A 14,592-nucleotide genomic window follows, 5' to 3' on the forward strand; every position below is an offset into this window, starting at 1 on the left:
CGGTGATAGATTGTTACCTAAAGTGTAAGATTAAATAAATTTTTCCATTCCCAAGTTGCTTTTGGTCATGGTGTTTTATTACACCAATAGAATCCAAACTAAGACAGCCCCATAAACCTATAGAGAGTTTTGCAGAGCTTTTGAGAAGCATTTAACATTACAGTGAGACTCCTCTGCTACTTCAGTTATTTTATGCTCCCTAACAAAGGACCCCGAAACTAAATGTAAGCCAATGACAGTCATTAATTTTGATTAGAATCTGCAAGATCTGATGGGCTCATGGTGGCACTCTCTTTTCAAAGGAGAATCAGGTGAAGTTGCTCCTTTGAGATTGGAAGGATCCAGTTCCTTCCAATCACACAGCTGGCATACTGGTTTCAGCTGGGAGCTCAGTTGGTTCTACTGTCTGAGGCTGCTTTCTACCTGAGTCTTCTTGCTGTGGAGCTTTTAAGTGGGGAGAAAAAAGAAGCTGCCATCTCTTGAAACCTGGACTTAGGGTCTGTCACAGTATTGCTACTGGAGTATTTGACCTGTCAAAACCACCATTGAGCATCTGCTACATGACGTCCTAATGGAAAGATGCAGTTGATACAATGTGGCCAAAGTTGTGAAGACAAATTGATCAACACAGATTTCTGAAACACTAAGAGATCTGACCAACAATGGGACAGCTAACTCTGTACTAGAATTGATTTGATGGGTGTTAATGAGAAGATAGGTAAATTATTTTTTTGTCCAAGATATTAGGAGGCAAGAATGAATGTTTGAAGTCCATGGTGGAGTACTAGAAAGTGGATATAGTTTCTGTAGAATGAGTTGCATTTTTAAAAGTGAAATAAAAACTTAGTTTACTCTTAAAAGCCTGAGAAGACATGCAGAGATTGAAGATTTGAGACAAAATGAGGTTGGAAATAGTTGCTGTTGTCTATGCCTGAGGAATGGTATTCAAAGTTGTTTTTTAGCCTTCATGTGAATGCACACACACACACTTATACAGACGTGAACAGGCACTACCATGAATGCACAAACATGAACACACACACTCAATCATACACACACACATACACAAACACATTGAAGGATAGACCCATTGATAAGGACCAAAAGCCTGATTCCCAAGAGCATAGCTGAGATACCTTGGTCATCATATGGATAAATGTCCATAATAGCTTAACTAAAAGATATGCATAGATTCCATGAAGCAGGAAGGAGGACCACTGTCCTGTGAGAAGTAGCATTTGGACTCATCCACCAAATGATCAATAGCATGGACGGTAATGACCAGGTATCATACTTTTCAAAACAGAAGGTATTCTGATGTTGCCTGTACAGGGAACAGACAGACATATTGAGATACAGAGCTGCGGTCATGCAAATACTTGTGACAGCTCCCTCCAGTTAGGGGATGCATAGCAGCCACTGTTTCTGCAAACTGTTCCCCATCTCTGAGGACTCCAGGGAGGTCCAGACTATGGAGTCTGGCACTTCTTCCCTTTTGCTGGGCTCTCATCTAAGGAGTGAGTGGCCTCCTTATCTGGGCAAACTTCAGCTTTGACCTCTTCTTCTCTCTCTCTCCATGCCTCACTCCTGACTGGTACACTTGACATTCCCTATCAACACAAAGGCAATCTGTACAGAAAGTCACTTGTGTTATGGGAAAAATGCTGAATGTGCCATAGAAGTCAACAGAAGCATGGTTTGGTGCACCCCAACCTTCCATGGTGGTCTATGGAGGGCATGTTGACTAGGATAAGGTCTATATATTAAACCTAGGTCTATGTCCCATGGCATTACTCAGAGGTGGAACTCAGCAGGAGGAAGTTAGGGCATTAGAGGCAAGGAAGGAGATAACCCCACCTCTCCCTCCACCTCTCTCTTGCTCCCCAGTTTCTATGTGGTGAACATTTTTTTCTGCTTCACTCTCCAGCCTCTGTGCTCTGCCCTACCAAACCTCTAAAATTGTGAGATAAAATAACCTTTCATCTTTTTAAGTCAATTATCTCAGGTATTTTGTCACAGCATCAGAAAACCTACTAACAGGTATATAGAGAAAATTCAGCTGCTAAAGTGAGTGCTCATCTTGCAAACACGAGGACCTGAGTTCAAAGTTGAGTACACACATTAAAAAAGTAAGTTAGATGTGGTGGTTGTGTGCTTATAATTCCAGCATGGTGGAGCAGAGACAAGCAGATACCTGGGTTCATTGGCCAAACACCCTAGCCTAATGGTTAAGCTCCAAGCCAGAGAGACCCTGTCTGAAAAAGAAAGTGGATGGCAATGCACAAAAATGCACACATATCCACACACATATGTGTGAAGATGTATGCACATGCAGTGCTCCATCCTGAACTCCAAAAAAGCTGACTAAAACAATGGATTCTTAAAAAAACAAACAAAGAGAAAGGCTGTCATCCTTTCCAATTACATTAGTGTTGTTCATTTGGATGTCACTGGCTTTACAGGTTTGTTTTACTCATAAATATGTTTAGCTCTTTTGAAACCTTAAGCATTTTTATGTCTGTGTGGATTTTAGTGGCATTGTAATTCACTGCTAACTGTGGCTTGAGTTCTTGGGAAGAGGTTATATCTATATGCCATTCTGTTTTGAGAAATACTGACACAAAAGGCAGCGAGGCAGCTGAGAGTAAGCCAGGATGATGATGCTGTCACTCTGGCTGGACCTGATGGTTCTTTAGGGGTAGGACTGGGGATTGGCTTGAGGATGAGATCAAATTTTTGTTCAACTACCCAGGACGGCAGAGCTCAGCTCTGCAGTCATTGCCTTGTTTTCCTCCCCTTAGCTTAGGGAAGAAGCAGACAAAGAAGAGAAAAAAGAGACACTTGCATATGGGTGTATGGTACCCAAGGGAATGTGCAGACAGAACTACAGTCTCACAACCACTTCAGCTTTCTGGGTCTGCTACTCAGGAATGATAGAATGCAAGCCACCCTGTGCTATAAAGATCATCCCAACATGGAATCCCTTGGAAATGCTACTTGTCATCTTGAAGCAAAGCCCACCTTTCCTCCTGAGGAAGTCAGCAGTTCAGTATGCTAAACACTCTCTACTCTGGAGCCTGCAGGTTGTTACCATAAGGAACAGACTGGCCCTCCTCTGTGGCAGAAGGCTATACACTCAGAAAGCTGATGACATGCTTCACATCAGAAAGCTGAATGGCTTTTAGGTAATTTCCAAGGATTAGATTTCACGGACTTCACTTTCCAGTACAAGTAGAGATACTCAAATACCTACTAGCTCTTCTGTGGGCAACCCTTCTTGACTATGCTAATGCTTCCAAGATAAATCTGAATGGTGACTTAGAATCAACAGAGACAAATGTTTGGTTGAACAGAGAAATGCCATCGTTCAAGCTGTAAATTTGTAAATTAAATTCAATTACATGGAGAGAGTAGTACCTTAAGTCGTACACTAATTATCCTTGTGGGTTTCAACTCATTAAACTCAGATAATCCTCAGAAAGAAGGGCTCTGGCAGCAGCAAACCACACACTCTGCCAGATGACTCCATCATTGTTCCAACTAGCTCACATCCAAGGAGTGCTCAAGACAAAGGAGAAACTCCAGTGTGTGACTATCAAAGTGTAGAGGATAACAGGGCCCCACGTTCAGTCTGGGAGGACCTTGAAAAACAAGTCTGCAGAGGTACAAAGAAAATGTAGTCTTCCACAGAAAATATGGGGCAATGTATCTTCCTCACACCTGCTCATGTCTACCCCTCAGGCAGCACTGTAAAGCCCTTCTAGATTCCATTTCTCCTCTCCTTAGAACTGGCAATTTCTTCTTTGGCTGGTTCTCCTCCAAAGGCAAGCCAGCTTAACAGCACTGGGAAGCAAGCTCAGGACCCTGTTGGTCCCCAGGGTCCCTTTTAATATCACTTCTCCTTTTTGCTATTTCTCTTACCCTAACTTTGACCCCTTGATATGTAGACATCTGACAGGTCCATTCCAGGGAGGGATGACAGTATGCTCACCAGGCCAGGAAGGTTTGCATTTTTTAAAAGGCCTCATGGGGAGTGCAACTTCAGCACAGACAGCAACTGCTGACTGCTGACGCAGACATTTCGAGCATTAATCACAGAGTTATGGGTAAAGCAGAAGCCTTTCCTATACCCTTCCATCTTTCAGAGCTCCTTCCTCAGTGAGCTACTGTCCACATCACAGCCCAGAGGTGTTGATTGAAAGACATCTAAAATAGGCATGGAGAATGGTACATGTCGTGTGTGTGTGTGTGTGTGTGAGAGAGAGAGAGAGAGAGAGAGAGAGAGAGAGAGAGAGAGAGAGAGAGAGAGAGAGAGAGATATTTAAAAGTTGAGTTAAAGAATGTGAGTCTGGGCAGTGGAGATGGTTTAATCAATAAAGTCCTTGCCACACAAGCACAAGGACCTGACTTCAAACCTGAGCTGGAGAGAATGGGACAGAGACAGGCAGATTATTAGATTACCTGCCAGTCAGCTTATCTAGAACAGCGAATGAACTCCAGGTTAGTGAGAGACCTCCTATCTGAAAATATAAGGTGGAGAGTAACTGAAGAACACATCCCAAAATAAACAAGAACTCACACATATGAAAACATGAATACAACACACATACACATGCGGTATGGTGTCGAATGTGAGAGTTCTATTCACTTTCAGCTAATGAGTTGATATCATTACTGCCTGTCATGGATCTCAGTTCACCTGAGGCATTCATGATATTATTGGAGGTAGGCATCACGCTCCTTATGGCTGCATCACAAATCATCCTGCAAATGGCAGCTTAAGGCAACACCCACTACTTGGGCTGTTCCTGCATGGGCTAGAGTGAGCCTTTGTATGTTCAGTGGGTGGGCTCCAACTTGGCACTTACTTGGTGAGCCACAGAATGCTTGTGCATCACCATGGGCTCATGTGCACAGTACCATAGATATTAGTTAGGGTATAGGAATGACTGGGCTATCGTCTCTCCTCATCTATCCATTCCTTCAATGAACTTAATTCTCAAAAGAAACAAATCTGATAGGATCAATGGGGGTCATCACTGGAAGACTCAGTTGTATGTACATAAACCAGATAAACCTCCTTATCTGTGGTAGCATGTTCTAAGCCACCCTACTAAATCCAATACACACCATGCTTTTTCCTACACATATCATAAAGTTAATTTATCCACTAGGCACAATGAGGGATCAGCAGTAACTTGACATAGATCTTAGCAGTTCCATGATATGATTTTGTTTCCTTAGAGGCAAAACCATTAATTATTTCACTGAGAAAGCATTTTAAAGTTCCCTCCTTTGATATGTCTAAACAGTTGTGCTTTGGAGTCATTATTAAGATAAATAAGGGTGACAAATTATAAAATGGTATCATTGTACAATAACAATCCATTGACAATGGGTATACCTGCTAAGTAACTAGCGGGCAGCTGGCATATGCTGGGTAGATACATGGACAAAGGTGTGATTTCTGTCCTGGAGAAGAAGGAGCAAGACAGTGTGAGATATCACCATTCCACTCAGAACAACATGGGATCTAAAACTTAACTGTTTCTGGAATCTCCCATTTAATATGTTCACACTGATATTTGTTGAAAGTAAGAAAAGCCATGGATAAATGAGGACCACAGCACTGTATGTACTTGGTTTCAAATGAACAATCAACACAAATGTTCTATGGAATCATAACATTTAAGAATGAATACAGGCTGGAGCTATCACTCGGTTGATAGAGTGCTTACTTAGCATGTACAAAGCTACAGCTTTCATTCCTAGCACTGTATAAACTTGGTATTGTGTTGTATGCATGTGATCCTGCACTCAGGAGGTATGGGTAGGAGGACCACAAGTTCAAAGTCATCCTTTACTACATAATGAGTTGGAGGCCAGTCTGGGCCATATGAGACCAGAAGTGTGTAAAAACAAAGGCGTTCATATTGTTATTTGCTTAGCCAAATTACAAGGCAATTACCAATCCTCTAATACCATTATTTGGTTAAAGAAAGGAACTTCAATCCTATAAAGATAATGTCAATTTAGAATAAGCATTGGTCCTTACAGAAAGTAAATGGAGATAGACAGATTTATTTATTTATTTATTTATTTATTTATTTATTTATTTATTTGAAAGCCACATCACCTTCATTTTTTCTCATTTTCTTATATGTCATTTGAAGCTTCAGTTTGTTTTTTCATTTGTCTATCTTAAATTTATTTATCATTGTGTGATGGGGAGGGGCATGTGTTTACGGAGACACATGTATGTGGGAGCATGTATGCTGTGGTCTAAGTGTGGGCTCTTCAGACTGAATTCAGGCTGCCAGGTCTGTGAAGCCAACACATTCACTTTCTAAGCCATCTCACTGGCTCCAGTGTTTGTTTTTATGCAAAATTTTACACAGCTCATGTTGGCCTTAGACTGTTTATATTGCCAAGGATGACCTTGGATTCCTGATTCTGTGGTGCCAAACCTCTCAAGTACTGGCCACCACAGACATTGGCCACCACACCCAGTTCATGCAATACTGGGAATAGAACCTAGGGCTTCCTGCATGGTGGAAAAGCATGAGATCAACTGGCCCTCATGCTAAATCTTGAAAGCTTTCTTTAGTTTAAGTGGTCCTAATCTAGTGACAGATACCTGTGAAGTGCTACTGTAGAGAAAGTTGTGGAGTTAGGAACTGTTTGTGTGCATATGTGCATATGGTGTGTGTGTGTGTGTGTGTGTATGAGTGTATATGCATGTGTGCATGCAAGTTTGTATATATGTGCTGGTGAATGTATATATATTGCTAGAACTCTATCCCGTGAGGAGAGACATAAACCATCTTTACCCTCCTCCTAAGGTCCCAGTGATAATCCAAGGCATGATTCCACAAATTTTCACCAAGGGACCAGTGAGCTTATTGGATTAGTCAAGAGCAATGGGTGGAGGGTTACACGTAAAAGCATATGTGTGGCCTTAAATCAAGACACCTAGAGGTTTGTACCTAGCAAAGATGACAGCTCCCCTAGGGCTGCATAGTGGCAACACCCTCCTCCCTTCATCTTTCCCATCTAGCTGCTTCCCCTGAGACCATGCACAATTAGAATAGAATTGTATACAACTGTTTAGCAGGGGTAGCTGGATACTCAGGCATGTATCCTTCCTTCCAAGACCAAAACGTCCATAGTCAATAAGTCCAGCTGTGATTATTTTTAGCGAGCAGGCCCAGGTGGACTCCTGAAGATGGGGCCAATTTGTCTCAAAGGATAGTCCTATACAACAGTATATGTGTATACATACATTCATGTGTCTACCCATCTGCCTGTGCATGTATGTGTGTATACATGTATGTGTGTTCATGTGTATGTCTGTTCATACACACAAACATGTGTCTCTGTGTATATGTCTGCATGTGTGTGTGTGTGCCTGCTTATGTGTATATGTGTGTTTATATTTGTGCATGTTTATCAATATGTGCGTCTATGTGTATATGTATTCGTGTTCATTTGTATATATCCCTGTGTAGGCATATATGTGTGTATTCATGTGCAGATGTGTGTTTGGGTGTATGTGTGTTTATCTGTATGTCTATATGTATGTATGTACATCTCTGTATATGTTAGTGTGTTTATCCATTGTGTGTAACTGTGTATATATGTATGTCTTGGTGTATGTCTCTATATGTGTTCATGTATGCATGTGTGTGTGCATGTGTATCTATGTATCTCTTCAGTATTTGTGAGTATCTGTGCATGTGTATGCCTGTTTGTGCATGTGTATCTGTGTGTATATGTATTTCTATGTGCCTTGTATAGGTGTGTATATCTGTGACCCTGTGTTTATTGCATGTGCACTTCCCACATTGTCTTAAATACATTAAGGACTGGCAAGGGTGACATAAATCAGCTTTAAGATTTTTTTTTGTCCTCTAGTCTGGAATTCCATAAGTGGTAAGGAACTTGGAATAGATGAGCTCTCAAACAGATCACAGCAAAGTACCAACCTCAGGACAGAGGGGAGGAACCATGAGATTGGAGAAAGGAGCAACAGTGTTAGTTCATGTTTCCTTCTAATTCATTATCTTGTTTGAATGGAAACATCTAGCACCATACTGGAGAGTACATTTTTGCATGTCTTTAGTATTGCTTATTGTCGCTTTGGACACTGATTCCACTGGGCAAGAAGAATGGCTTCTTCTTGTAAGTTTTGAATGCATTATTCTGAACTTCGTGGACTCCATTAGAATCACAGTCCTTTAAAAGTGGTTTTTCATATTAGGATCAGCCTACAGGAAGTGGGTGGGAAAATAGTGTTCAAGTTCAAGTCCACCCAGCTCTGAGACCCTTAGACTCTTCTGGCAAGACAGTTACCAGTTGAATGGCACTAATGAGTTAGATATATATGTTCACCTTTTTTTTTAAACACCTTATAGCTACATTCTTGAGAGATAAACAGTAGGTGAGCCAGGTGCTATGAGAGAGGTTGTTCCTTATCCCTACCTGTGTTCCTGTTAAAGCAGCAGACAAAGATGGCTCTCTCTTGAACATCTGCCCACCAGAAGCTGAGATGAAATCTCTGCCAAATTCTGACACCGTATGTTAGAGTTAGGTGCCCTCATTCAGAAGTCACCTTTGGAGAGAACTCTAATTTTAGAGTGCAGAAATGACCCCCAGGTGCCACAGCTGTGTCCCTTTTCTTACATATCATGCACTTGGAAGGCTGTCCTGTTAGCAGTAGGATAGCACCGCCTTATCTCCTTCCCTTTCTAAGCAGACGGCGTCTCTTCTCACTAGTCCAGATGTTCTTGATGGCAGCACCGTGGATCTATGAGTTTTAGAAGATCTAGCAAGTTCCAAAGGATGCCTCCTTCATTCTCCACATGGCAACAAATTCCTGCTTCAAATCCTGCTTGTTTGAACTATGATCTTCCCATCCAGGTTCATCACTGTTCAGCTGAGGAATCTGAGATTCTCAAATCTAAAATTACAGAGCAGGTGTTCACGGTTGTATGAAATGATTTGTTCAAAACTCCTCTTAACATAAGGCTCTGACTAAGGAAAACGCCTGGTAGAAATCCCATAGTGTCTTTCATGGAACATGCTCTTCACACAGTCCTCTCCCTCTGTCAGTCACTGCCTTTAGTTCTCATATTTTTGGGTGCATGTGCACGTGTACACGTGTGTGTGGGGGGGTGAAAGGTCAGCCTCAGTTGTCATTCCTCGGGAACTCTCTTGTGTTTTTCAAACAGAATTATTCACTGGCCTGGAGCTCATCATGAAGGCTAATGAACACCAAGGACCTGCCTGTCTCTGCTTTCCCAGTAGGAGCTCATATCACCACACCCAGCTTTTCATGCAGGTTCTGAGAACTAGCTCAGGTTCCTGTGCTTGTGCTACAGGCATTTTCCTGAATGAGTCCTGTCCCAGCCTCTCTTCACCCCCCCCCCCAATCTATTCACAGAGAAAACATTTTCCCATAATCCAAGGTTATCAGAACTTGACTTCTAGTAGCACAGTTTCTGGTTCATATGCCCAGGGGTCTGTTAGAAAGAGTCACGAATTCATGAAGACGTGACCTCGGTAATTGGAAACCTAATCAAAGGGGTTTCTCCTTCAAAGTTCTCACTCCAAGTTACTTCCTGTCTCCTAGCCCAGGTGTCACTCCTTTGAGTGAAGTTGTCGCCTGACTCGTTCATTTAAGCCACTGCCAGGTACCATTTCCAGATAAGCAGACGATCCTAGCTGCGACAGGCTTGAATTAAACATCAAAAGATCACTTAGCCCCTGTCTGCTGTTACAGGAATGGACTAGACAGTAAAAGACAGGCTTCAGAAGTATCTGTACTCTGCAGTAGTTCCCCACCTTCCCACAGCTGATGTGCCTTTTACTCAGCTCCCATGGCCCCAAATTCCACTCTCGGTTAACCCTTAGCAAACAGGACTTCATTAGCTATTTGCAGGAACACATGTTTCTTTTGAAAATATCAAATCAGAATGTAAATACATTGTTATATTCAGTCTTCATTTTTCAGGTAAAATATGTTACTTTCTATTCTACAACATGTGCCAGTCTTTCCACATCTGCCTATAATTATTATACATACCTGGGGTAGCTATGCATTCATGTATGGATCAATAGCACATGGAAAGTAGGGGATAGTGTAAATTACCTTCTTTGTGCATGTTAGAGTCACTAGCTCCTGCTTCCTGTGAGTCCATTCTATTCTATCTGGTGTGATATCTATTCAAGTTAAGGTTTTACTGCTATGAACATACACCATGACCAAGACAAGTCTTATAAAGTACAACATATATTTGAGGCTGGTTTACAGGTTCAGAGGGTCAGTCCATTATCATCAAGGTGGAAGCATGGCAACATCTAAGCAGGCATTGTGCAGGCATAGCTGAGAGTTCTATACCTTCATCTGAAGCCTGCTAGTAGAAGACTCACTTCCAGGCAGCTAGTGTGAGGGTCTTAAGCCCAGGCCCGCAATGACACACCTTCCTAGACCACACCTCCTAATAGTGCCACTCACTGGGCCAAGCATATACAAACCATCACACTATCCAAAACTTTCCTTTGAAGCCAATTGGTTCTCACCACATTTTGAAGTAGAGTAGCAAACATAGCCCAGGCAAGCCTCAAGTCACTAAAGACTGACTTGGAACTTCAGATCTGTGCACCTCCTCCACATCTAAAATATTAGGAGGATTACAGGTGTACCATCAAGCCTGGCTTAGAGTTATCTTTACTGTAATTTACACATAAAAACAAGTATACAGATATATTGATTACATGGCTTATTTGTGACATCTTCAGCAGGTCTTCATAATGGGAGAAGAGGAAAAAAAAAGATCTTTCTTTGCTCTGAGGTTCTGACCATGTGTCTCCCTCTCTCTTGGCTATGTCTCCTTCCAGGATTTGATAAATACCACAGGGGACACATTTCACCTCTCAGCAAATTGTCCCCCAGGATATTGTGAACAGACAACTTGAATTTACTATGCTGAGAAACCAGGTGATTCATTCTCAGCATTTTGAGAGTGTTGGCAGTGCAAAGAGAGCTGTGGACAGTAACCACTATGGTAGAGTGTCTTGGGGACATGTGTGACCTTGGGGTGACCTTGAAAAGGAGTGAAGAATGCCCAGGAAGGCATGTTCACAATGAAGAGAAAAAGGAGACAGATCTGTCATCTGTAGGAGTAAGGGAGAAGACTCAAGAGGGTGTACTTAACGGAAAGTTTTCCCAAGTAGGGAGGTCCCATAGACTCAAATAATAGAGTGAACCTGTTTCCTGGGTCAGTCACTGAAACCTTTGGCTTCTGGTGTGGGTGCTTTTCATGCTTTGTTGGTAGAAATGGAATCTATTAAGTAAGTAAAACCAAGCAAGATGTTTTCATCAGAAAAAAATTAATCACATGTCTTGGGTCAGCAAGATACTCAAAGATTCAGGAATAGAAAAAGGGAAGAAACCAGACTGGATGCTTTTTAAACTATGGAAAGAGGAGGAAGCAGGGTGGGGATAGAAGGGAATCTAGACATTGGAAGGAAACAGACTTGGAGGAGAGGAGATAAAACTGGCAGATGATCACCTCTCTGTCACTTCTGCTTTCTTGAGGATGACTGCCACTGCCATCCTCCATGGCTCATCTGTCCCTGGGTGAACCCTTGAGTTGGGAATGGAGAGGAACATTTACTCCCAGAAGCTTCCTGAATGGGTAGAGCTTGCTGACTTCTCCATTCTCCAAAACACAGTTCACTCATGAGTTTTCCCCAAATATCCTGTGCTGTTTCTCTCATCTCTCATCTCAAATCAAGAAATGGAACCAGGGGCTGGTGAGATGGCTCAGCGGTTAAGAGCACTGACTGCTCTTCTAGAGGTCATGAGTTCAAATCCCAGCAACCACATGGTGGCTCACGACCATCTACAATGAGATCGATGCCCTCATATGGGTGTCTGAAGACAGCTACAGTGTACTTACATATAATAAATAAATAAATCTTTAAAAAAAAAAAAGAAATGGAACCACAAGCCCAGCTCCATCAAGCAATGAATATCTAACAAAGACTTAATTCTCACAGGTATCTCTGCAAACGTAAAGGTCTTTATAAGTGCACAGTCATCCCCCTGGCAAACACTGGAGTCTTCATCTGAAGTCATGAGCCAGTGGTATTGTCCCATTGATGCTAAACCCAGAGATGAAAAAGAAACTTGAGCAGACTTGGAAGGTTATGTGACAGCCTGTAGCTATTTTAATTTCTTTCTTTATTATTTTTTAAACTTAACTTTCTTCAAACATCTGCATACATGTGCAAGTGGATATTCGGATGTAAAAGCCACAGGTCAGTTCTGGGTGTCTTCCTCAGCCAATTTCCACCTCGTGTCTGGTATTTATTGATTTCATCTAGGTAGCACTAGAGATCCACCTGTCTCTGCCTCCTCAGTGCTGGAATTATAGATATGTACCATTATGGTTGCCTTTTATGTGGGTGCTATGGATCAAACTCAGGTCCTCATTCTTACAAAGTCAGTACTTATCATTGAGCCATCTTCTAGACCCTCCTCCTTTGCTCTTTTAAAGAATTCCTCTTCCCTCTTTCCTGGAATATGAATCTTCAGAGTGGTCCTTTTCCCTTCAATCTTTTATCAGCTGCCTATCTTAGATGGTATGAGCACTCTTATATAGTGCTTTCTGGGCTGACTGCAAAGGTTGTCTGTGGAGAAATCTTAGCCCACAGCCTGTGTTGCCACACTTCAAATGCAGTCATCCACAGGATGGTGATTTTTCTATCATATGACCCTGCTAGGAGGCAACTCTGTCATTTGGGAGAGATCATTAGGGATCCACACATAACTGGGATCTGTGCTGAGGGGACCACTCATATCATCCCTATGTTTGGGAGAATTTATAAATTCTCATGTATTTTCATAAACACTATTTTAGCCGATCTTTGCAACAACCCATGAGATAAGCACACATGATTTTTCTTTGCTGATGAGAAGAAATCTAATACCCAAGAAACATAATAAAGTATTCATCATCCCTGGCGCCCAGAGCAGAATTCCACAGCCAGGGTGACTTAAACAGAAAAGCACAGCCTCTATTGCCATCTTCCAGATGCTCCATAGTGCAAGGCAGGGATGAAGGAAATTCTGAGAACACGAATCAGGGTAGCCCTGGGGAATTTGCCCGTCTGGGTCCTGTGGTGAGGGAGTAGGGGGAGGCTAGACACTTCCACATCCATCCAGCCTTTCATCAGCCACCTTTGACCAACACTAAAAGCCAGTTACCAAGAGAAGGGGGGAGAGTAACTTCTTTCCTATTACTCCTCTCTGTTCCCAGATGCGGTGTTAGCCACTGGGAGCTGTAATTGCAGACATCACACAAGGACTATGGATATAAATTTCACAAAGGGCAAGACCTTCCATTATGAGTGGGAAGATGGCTTTAATTAAAAAAAATCAATATATTGTTCCCAATCACTACAGTCCCATGTCAGGGGCAGAAATCAATCCTTTTCATAGGAAAATGCTTACATTCACACTAAGATGTTATATGACACATGAGTCACAGAGGGGTCCCCTGCTCTGTCTGGCTCTTGCTTGTGAACCATGAAGTTCTCTACAGTGGAAATGGCTTCTCTCTTAAGTAGATTTTCTCCCCATTCTTATCCTTCCTTGAGTGAAAATAAAACACAAAACAAAACAACAAATGAAAGGTGAAACCACGTTGCTAAGGGGTGATATGTCTTCCATCTTGTGGTATCTCGTAATCTTTCCTGATATTGAAATTTTACCTCAGGGTCTGTTCAGCAAGTGCCTGGGGATTCCAGTGTTAAAAGGGGCTCCATTTTAAGAGATAATTTCCTTATTCATATAAGAAATTGCCTTTGGTTTTAATCAGTGGCAAGGGTTTGCTTCCCTGCCTCTTGAAAAGCTCCATCAAATGGAGGCAGTATGGCTCTCACTGGAGACCGTCACACATTCTCAAAATAGACTCTTGACAGTATTAAATTCCCCGAGGTGCCATTCCATTTCCCGCACAACATAATAGTAATGATCTTATGAAGAAATTTTGCTTTTATGGAAACTGTTTATTTCTGAGAACATTTGAATGTCAGGCTAAGCGTGAAGCTTCTCTAATAAAGGAATAAATGAAAACAAGGGGCCTAATTAAAAACATTGTTTAAGGAGACACTTGTGAGATAAAAGAAAATCACACTTTACATGGAAAACTTAATCATGTATATTGCTGGAAAGCACTGTAGATTATTCAAGCCTATTTCTCAGGCTCCACTGCTCTGCTCAGTTGAGACTCCTTATGCTCAATCCCTTCTCCACTCACCAAAGAAAATGTCCCCCCACCCCCAGACAGGGTTTCTCTGTGTAGCCCTGCCTGTCCAGGAACTAGCTCTGTGGGCCAGGCTGGCCTCAGTCTCATACACAGGTGATGGATGCAGTTGATGTTAATCTGCTTGTCCCTGGAATGACAAGGGTGTTTTTGCTCATGTTTGAGGAGACTGGGCTCATGTTGCAGGTTCACATGCTATATGATGGTGAATGTTTTCTCTGCCTAGGAACTAGACTCTACCAGAGACTGGTGATGTTAG

This window comes from Grammomys surdaster, unplaced genomic scaffold (assembly GCF_004785775.1).
Source record: "Grammomys surdaster isolate TR1022 unplaced genomic scaffold, NIH_TR_1.0 181, whole genome shotgun sequence".
Classification (NCBI taxonomy): Eukaryota; Metazoa; Chordata; class Mammalia; order Rodentia; family Muridae; genus Grammomys; species Grammomys surdaster.